This window comes from Salvelinus sp. IW2-2015, unplaced genomic scaffold, assembly GCF_002910315.2.
Source record: "Salvelinus sp. IW2-2015 unplaced genomic scaffold, ASM291031v2 Un_scaffold2273, whole genome shotgun sequence".
In the NCBI taxonomy this organism is placed as follows: domain Eukaryota; kingdom Metazoa; phylum Chordata; class Actinopteri; order Salmoniformes; family Salmonidae; genus Salvelinus; species Salvelinus sp. IW2-2015.
Window position 1 is genome coordinate 52,898 of NW_019943600.1, and position 7,577 is coordinate 60,474.

Below are 7,577 nucleotides of genomic sequence, written 5' to 3' on the forward strand. Positions count from 1 at the left end.
TCTTTCTCTTTCTCTTTCTCTCTTCATATCTCCATCTCTCTTCCTTTCAAGTTCTCTCTCTCTTTCTCTCTCTCCCTCTCACTTCTTCCTCTCTCTCTATTTTCTCTCTGTTTCTGTTGTCTCTCCCTCTGTGTTCGGTGTGCAGGTGTTGTGTGTGTGTGTGTGTGTGTGTGTTGTGTGTGTGTGTGTGTGTGTGTGTGTGTGTGTGTGTATAGACAAGACAGTGAAGCTCTGGAAGATCAGTGAGAGAGGACAGACGACCAGAGGGATACACACCTGAAGGATGAAGACGGACGAATCAGAGACCCATCTACAATCACCTCACTCGGGTGAGAAACCACTGCCAGGTCACCCGTTGATACAAAGTCAGTACTCAACCGTCCATCCACGTCGTGAGGACGTCGGGAGAAATTGCGTGGGAGATTTGGCCACTAAGGATAAGATGTAAATATCTCATTTTTCCCAGGGGTCCAAATAGGAAATGTTGTTTGATATCACTGACATGAATACTTTATGAATGAGGAATATACTGTATAAAGCACATGGTTATATTCCAGTCTTCTGGCAATATACAGTACTGCTCTCCCCTGTAAACTCATTGCATTTTGGCTATTCCAAATGACTGCACATTGCCAGGTCTATTTCTCATGGTGCATTCGGTCCTTATCACTGAGAGAAGAATCAGTTTTTCAACACTGGTATATAGAATCACTCAGACTGCTCTCATATGTGCCATCAGCACTGACAGATGAGTCCCTGTCACCATCAAACACACACACCCACAGAGAGAGAGGGAAGGAGGTAGACAGGGAGAGAGGGAGACAGGGAGAGAGGGAGACAGGGAAAGAGGGAGACAGGGAGAGAGTGAGAGAGCGATCGAAATGTGCACTGAGATGAATGCGATGAATGGGATCATCTCTCTCTTTCGCTCTCCCTTCTTTGCAACCCCATCACCCAGGCAACCATGGTCTTTAATTCTCACACAGAGAGTCCCGGTTCAGTGTATCTATTAGTGGCCTCTCTCCTCTGTCTCTCTCTATCTCTCTCTTTCTCTCTCCTCTCTCCACTGTCTCTCTCTTTCTCTCTCCTCTGTCTCTTTGTCTCTCTCTCTCTTTCTCTCTACTGTCTCCTCTGCTTCTCCTATGTCCTCCTGTACTGTATGTCATATACCATAATGGATTACAGCTAGTTCCTCTGCCGGGCTCAGTGGTACACTCAGGCCATCCCTGGCCCCTCAGTCCTAACACCAGCTCACTAGGCCTGCTGCTGTGCAGTCTACCACTACATTCAAGTGGAGACATACAGTACATGAAGTCATTTGAAAAGATGTGGATGTGTGTAGCAGAGACTTAATGGCTGTATAGAACCAGGCGTTCACGGTGTACGGAAATAGAAAGAGGTGTCAATCTGTGAATGTTCTCTCCGTCTTAGATTCTGTGAGACAATTACGTTTTATGATATTTAAGAGTCAGTCATGTGATGTGAAAATATGTACTGTGTTAAACCTCCCTCCCTCCCTGCCAGGTTCCTGTTCTCCAGAACACAGATCTGATGGTGGAGGCGACAGCGCGGCGTGTGTTCAGTAACGCCCACACCTACCACATCAACTCCATCTCTGTGAACTCTGACCTCCAGACCTACATCTCCACGGATGACCTCAGGGTCAACCTGTGGAACCTGGAGATCACTGACCAGAGCTTCAGTATCCTTTCACCTTTACCCTTCAACCCCCTAACATACTCTCTGTCATAGTTTATCTGTCTACAACATTTATAGGCTACCGACTGCTGCTTCAAATAACCTTTGACCTCTAGGAACAAGTGCTAAAGCCTGTATTCTGTTCCTCTTTCTCTATAAACAATCTAAAACATTTAACTGAATGTGACATCCTGTTTTTCTCCAAAACTGTTATTTGTCCCTGAGCATGCCCCTCCCCAGACATCGTGGACATTAAGCCGTGTAACATGGAGGATCTGACGGAGGTGATTACAGCAGCAGAGTTCCATCCTCAGCAGTGCAACACCTTGGCTTACAGCAGCAGTAGAGGGTCAGTACGACTCTGTGACATGAGGAAACAGGCGCTCTGCGACACACACTGCAAGTGTGAGTACTGGGAACAGGCATACACACAGACACACGTATTCAAACACACACACACGCACACACTCCACTCAGACATGGCGCACGGTGTGACAGCCATGTCACTATCTGTGGAGGGGGAAAGAGATTGAGAAAAGAAGGGAGAGAGGGAGGGAAGTCAAGTCTCTGTCTCGATTGAACCAACCTTTATCCTACTGTGGCATGGCTAGGATTGATAACCACAAACATCAATAAGGTTGTCTGCCTGTCTGTCTTCTCTCCCAGTCAAGACAAGGAATGGCTCAACGTCTCAAAGCCCCTCTCTGTCTCTGGGAGCGTCAGATGATATGCATATCCCTCTGAAGGAAATGAATAATGAATCGATTGACATTTAAGCCTGAGGATTGATGGTGTAAGATGCAAAATAAATACCTCCCTATGGAAAAACTACGGCTGCTTCCCAAACCGCACCCTATCCCCTATATAGTGTACTACTGTTGACCAGGACCCATGGGGAATTGGATGTAATTTGGAACACAGCCCATGTTGTTAAAAAAAAGTAGTTATTTCCTGAGCTGTTTTAACGTGTTCACCGGCCCGTACACACACACGCACGCGCACGCACACGCACACACATCCTGCTGAATAGCACATTACCAGGAATATTAAAACACATTTGGGACGCTGCCTTGGGGCAGATTGAGGGAATTGGATATATTGTTATTTAAGAATAAGTAGCTTTTGTCTCCAAATGTGAGCAAAGAGCAGAGAGAAGCTGGGTTTGTCTTATAGCAGAACACACACTTCATCTTTCAGAGGTTGCACACACACACATATACACACACACATATACACACACATAATATACACACAAACACCACACACACATATACACACACATATATAACACACACATTTATACACACACACATTATATACACACAGCATATATAACACACACACACACTCACATAACACATCACCCCACACACACATCACACCACACACACACACACACACACACACACAACACACACACAACACACACACACACACGTCACACACACACCACACACACACACACACACAACACACATATCTTCACATATATCACTGCAACACACACTTTATACACACACATACACACACATATACGCACACTATAATACACACTCATACACACACACATACTACACACAACACACATCACATATATACACATACACACATATACACCACATACACACACTTATATACACATACACACATATATATATACACATTACACATATATACATACACACACACACATACAAACACACATATATATACAATACACACACACACACACACACACACACACACACACACACACACACACACACAACACACACACACAACACACACACACCACACCACACACACAACACAACATACCACACACATATATAACATACACACACATATACACACATATACACACACAAACACACACACACACACATATACACACACCACAAACCCAACCAAATCATTGCAAAACAAAAAGATAAGACAGAAGACAGGCTATTAGTGATACATATTTCCCTCAGATTACACAGACCCACTAAGAATTAGAAAACAAATCCAATTTTGATAAACTCCAATATCTATTGGGTGAAATACCACAGTGTGCCATCACAACAGCAAGATTTGTGACCTGATGCCACAAGAAAAGGGCAACCAGTGAAGAACAAACACCATTGTAAATACAACCCATATTTGTGTTTATTTATTTTCCCTTGTGTACTTTAACTATTTGCACATCATTACAACACTATAAATGTCTTTATTGTTTTGAAACTTGTGAGTATAATGTTTATCGTTAATTTGTTATTGTTTATTATACTTTTGTTTATTATCTATCTAAGGTGGCTTACATACTGCCCTACAAAGGCAAAACACAGTAACTACAAATTTGGTCAAAATTCTTTGATCTTGTCACGTTGATATAAATGATTCGGGAGGCAGGCGCAGGAATGCGTAATAGTTTTCTATTAAGCTCCAAATGACGGCGTGTAAAGACACGTGGACGAAGACCAAACAAACACGCAACAAAAACACAGGGTAGAAACCCAAACAAAAGAGCGAGTAGTACCTCAAATAAATACACACACGCACAATGATTAACACACGGGACGAGACCCGTAATCATCTGCACAATCCACAAGGGCACGAAAGCCAAAACACACAGCACAGGTACTCACACACACCAATGGGCATTGTAACAATAATCGACCTCCAATGGAAATCAAAGGGCACATACATACTAATCAGAGGGAATAGGGGACAGGTGTGTGTGATGAATGTTCCGGAGGGAGCCGTGACAGATCTGTTGTAATGGCCAGGTATATTATCTGATTAATGTGGTATTTAGTTTCTTGACACAAGAACACGCCAGTTGATCAGAATATATCATAGAGTATCAGAAATTGCTGTCAGTCATTACATTGCATTACTGCATTTTGCCTTTGTAGGGCAGCATATCAGGACTCCGTAAGGCACTGACTCTCAGGAACAGGAGAGATATGCTGTGTGTGTGTGCTGTGTGTGTGTTTTGGCCCATGCGTGTGGCCTGTGTGTGTGACTATTGATTGGACTTTTGATTACTTAACACCCTAGACATGCTTATGATGACATGATCATCCCGTGCCTGACTGATGACAACGATCACTCTGCGCCTGACAGGATCTGACCTTCCCGTATGGCTGTCTTTGACCAGATAGTGTAGACCGGGGGTCACCTGTCACTGTGGGTCACTGTGGGGGGTTTACTAACAGTCAGTATCAGTTTTACAGATGAATCCAGGGTTCAATAAGTCCTCCTGGGGTAATTGGTAGGAAGACAGGGGGTATGATTTTGGGTTGAGTGTGGGGAAGGTTGTCTATGTCATTTGATTTGATTTATCTAAACACCTTTCTCTCCCGAAAGGGTAGTTTCATCGTTCATATCAGTGACATTGTAACAATAGTGATCTTGTTGTTTGTCCCCAGGTCCATGACTACCTGAGGGGTAAGCTGTGTTCTTCTGTACGAGAACGACTGCATCTTCGACCAAGTTTGAGTGTGTCTGGAATGGGTCAGACAGGTGAGTGTGATCGTGTGTGTGTGTGTGTGTGGGTGTGTGTGTGTGTGTGGTGTGTGTGTGTGTGTGTGTGTGGTGTGTGTGTGTGTGGTGTGTGTGTGTGGTGTGTGTGTGTGTGTGTGTGTGTGTGGTGTGTGTTGTGTGTGTGTGTATGTGTGTGTGTACAGTATGTTGTGTGTGTCTAATCATCTCTTGTCTCTCTCCAGTGTCATATGACGGGGTCTTATAATAATTTTCTCCGGATGTTTGGATGAACACCAAGAAAGATGTGACCCTGGAGGCTTCCAGAGAGAACAGCAAACCCCGGGCCATCCTCAAACCACGCAAGGTAATACTGTAACACATATGAAATATGTGCCAAAACTCTTTTCTTTTTGGGTTGAATGGTATGTCAAAAAAAGATTCTATGTGGTATATTTTGTAAGTCTTTGTATGGTTATTGGATAGAGAGAGTTAGAGGTGAAAGATAGAGTGCTGAAATAGCAGAGGCCGGGATTGGAAGCCATGGTATGTGTGCAGACTGCTAGACCACTAGGCCATTGATGGATTTGTGTAAGATTAGCAAATGTCCAATGTTAGGATTTTTTTTTGTGAAACTGAAGAGAAATACTAACAATCTGTTGTGTGCAAGGATGTGCTCATAAAGTCTCTCCTCCCTCCTCACCTCACCACTCACCTCACCTCACCTCTCCTCTCTCCTCACCTCCCTCCCTCTCCTCTCCTCCTCCTCACCTCCTCTCCTCTCCTCAACATCCTCACTCTCTCCCTCCTCTTCTCACTCATCTCCTCTCTTCACGTCTCCTCTCCTCACCTCTCCTCCCTCCTCATCTCTCCTCACCTCACCTCTCCTCTCCTCACCTCCTCTCCTCTCCTCAACCATCCTCACCTCTCCTCACCTCCTCTCCTCTCTTCACGTCTCCTCTCTTCACCTCCTCAACTCCTCTTCTTCACGTCTCCTCTCCTCACTCTCCTCACCTCCTCTCCTCAACTCTCTCTCACCTCTCCTCATCTCACCTCACCTTCTCACCTCCTCAACTCTCCTCACCTCTCCTCACCTCCTCTCATCTCACCTCTCCTCTCTCACCTCCTCTCCTCTCCTCAACCATCCTCACCTCTCTCACCTCTCTTCTCACCTCCTCTCCTCTCTTCTTCCTCTCTAGGTTGTGTGGGGGGGAAGCGTCGTAAAGACGAGGTGACTGTTGACAGTCTGGACTTCAGTAAGAAAATCTCCACTCCGCCTGGCACCCAGGAAAACATCATCGCTGTGGCAGCAGTAACAACCTCTACATCTTCCAGACAAGGTCACCTAGGCAGAAGAGGAAAAAGGATGGAGTGGAGATAGAGAGACGAGGAGAGGATGGAGGGGAGATAGAGAGACAAGAGGAGAGGAATGGAGGGGAGATAGAGAGCACAGAGGAGAGGAATGGAGGGGAGATAGAGAGAACAAGAAGGAAGAGAATGGAGGGGAAGATAGAGCGAGACAAGAGGAGAGGAATGGAGGGGAGATAGAGAGACAAGAGGAGGGGAATGGAGGGGAGGAGATAGAGAGACATGAGGAGATGATGGAGGGGAGATAGAGAGACAAGAGGAGAGGATGAAGGGGAGAACGAGAGAAGAGAGAGGTGGAGGGGAGTAGAGAACATGAGGAGAGGAATGGAGGGGAGATAGAGAGAGATGAGGAGAGGAATGGGGAGTAGAGAGACAAGAGGAGATGAAGAGGGGAGGATAGAGAGACAAGAGGAGGGGAATGGAGAGGAAGATAGAGAGACAAGAGGAGGGGAATGGAGGGGAAGATAGAGAAGACATGAGGAGAGGAATGGAGGGAGATAGAGAGACATGAGGGAGGAATGGAGGGGAGATAGAGAGACAAGAGGAGAGGAAATGGAGGGGAGATAGAGAGACAAGAGGAAGAGAATGGAGGGAAGATAGAGAGACAAGAGGAGGAGGAATGGAGGGGAGATAGAGAGACAAGAGGAGAGGAATGGAGGGGAGATAGAGAGACAAGAGGAGGGGAAATGGAGGGGGATAGAGAGACATGAGGAGATGAATGGAGGGGAGATAGAGAGACAAGAGGAGAGGAATGGAGGGAGAGTGAGAGACAAGAGGAGAGGAATGGAGGGGAGATAGAGAGACATGAGGAGAGGAATGGAGGGGAGGATAGAGAAGACATGAGGAGAGGAATGGAGGGGAGATAGAGAGACACGAAGGAGATGATGGAGGGGAGATAGAGAGACCAGAGGAGAGGAATGGAGAGGAGAATAGAGAGACAAGAGGAGGGGAATGGAGAGGAGATAGAGAGAACAAAAGGAGGGGAATGGAGGGGAGAATAGAGAGACATGAGGAGGAAGGAAGATGGAGGGGAGATAGAGAGACAT

The 7,577-nt window shown here is 45.7% G+C and overlaps 1 pseudogene; it reads left to right on the forward strand.

Annotated features, from left to right (window-relative positions):
- Positions 1-7,577, forward strand: part of LOC112073472 (serine/threonine-protein phosphatase 2A 55 kDa regulatory subunit B beta isoform-like) — a 23,399-nt pseudogene that overhangs the window by 11,997 nt on the left and 3,825 nt on the right.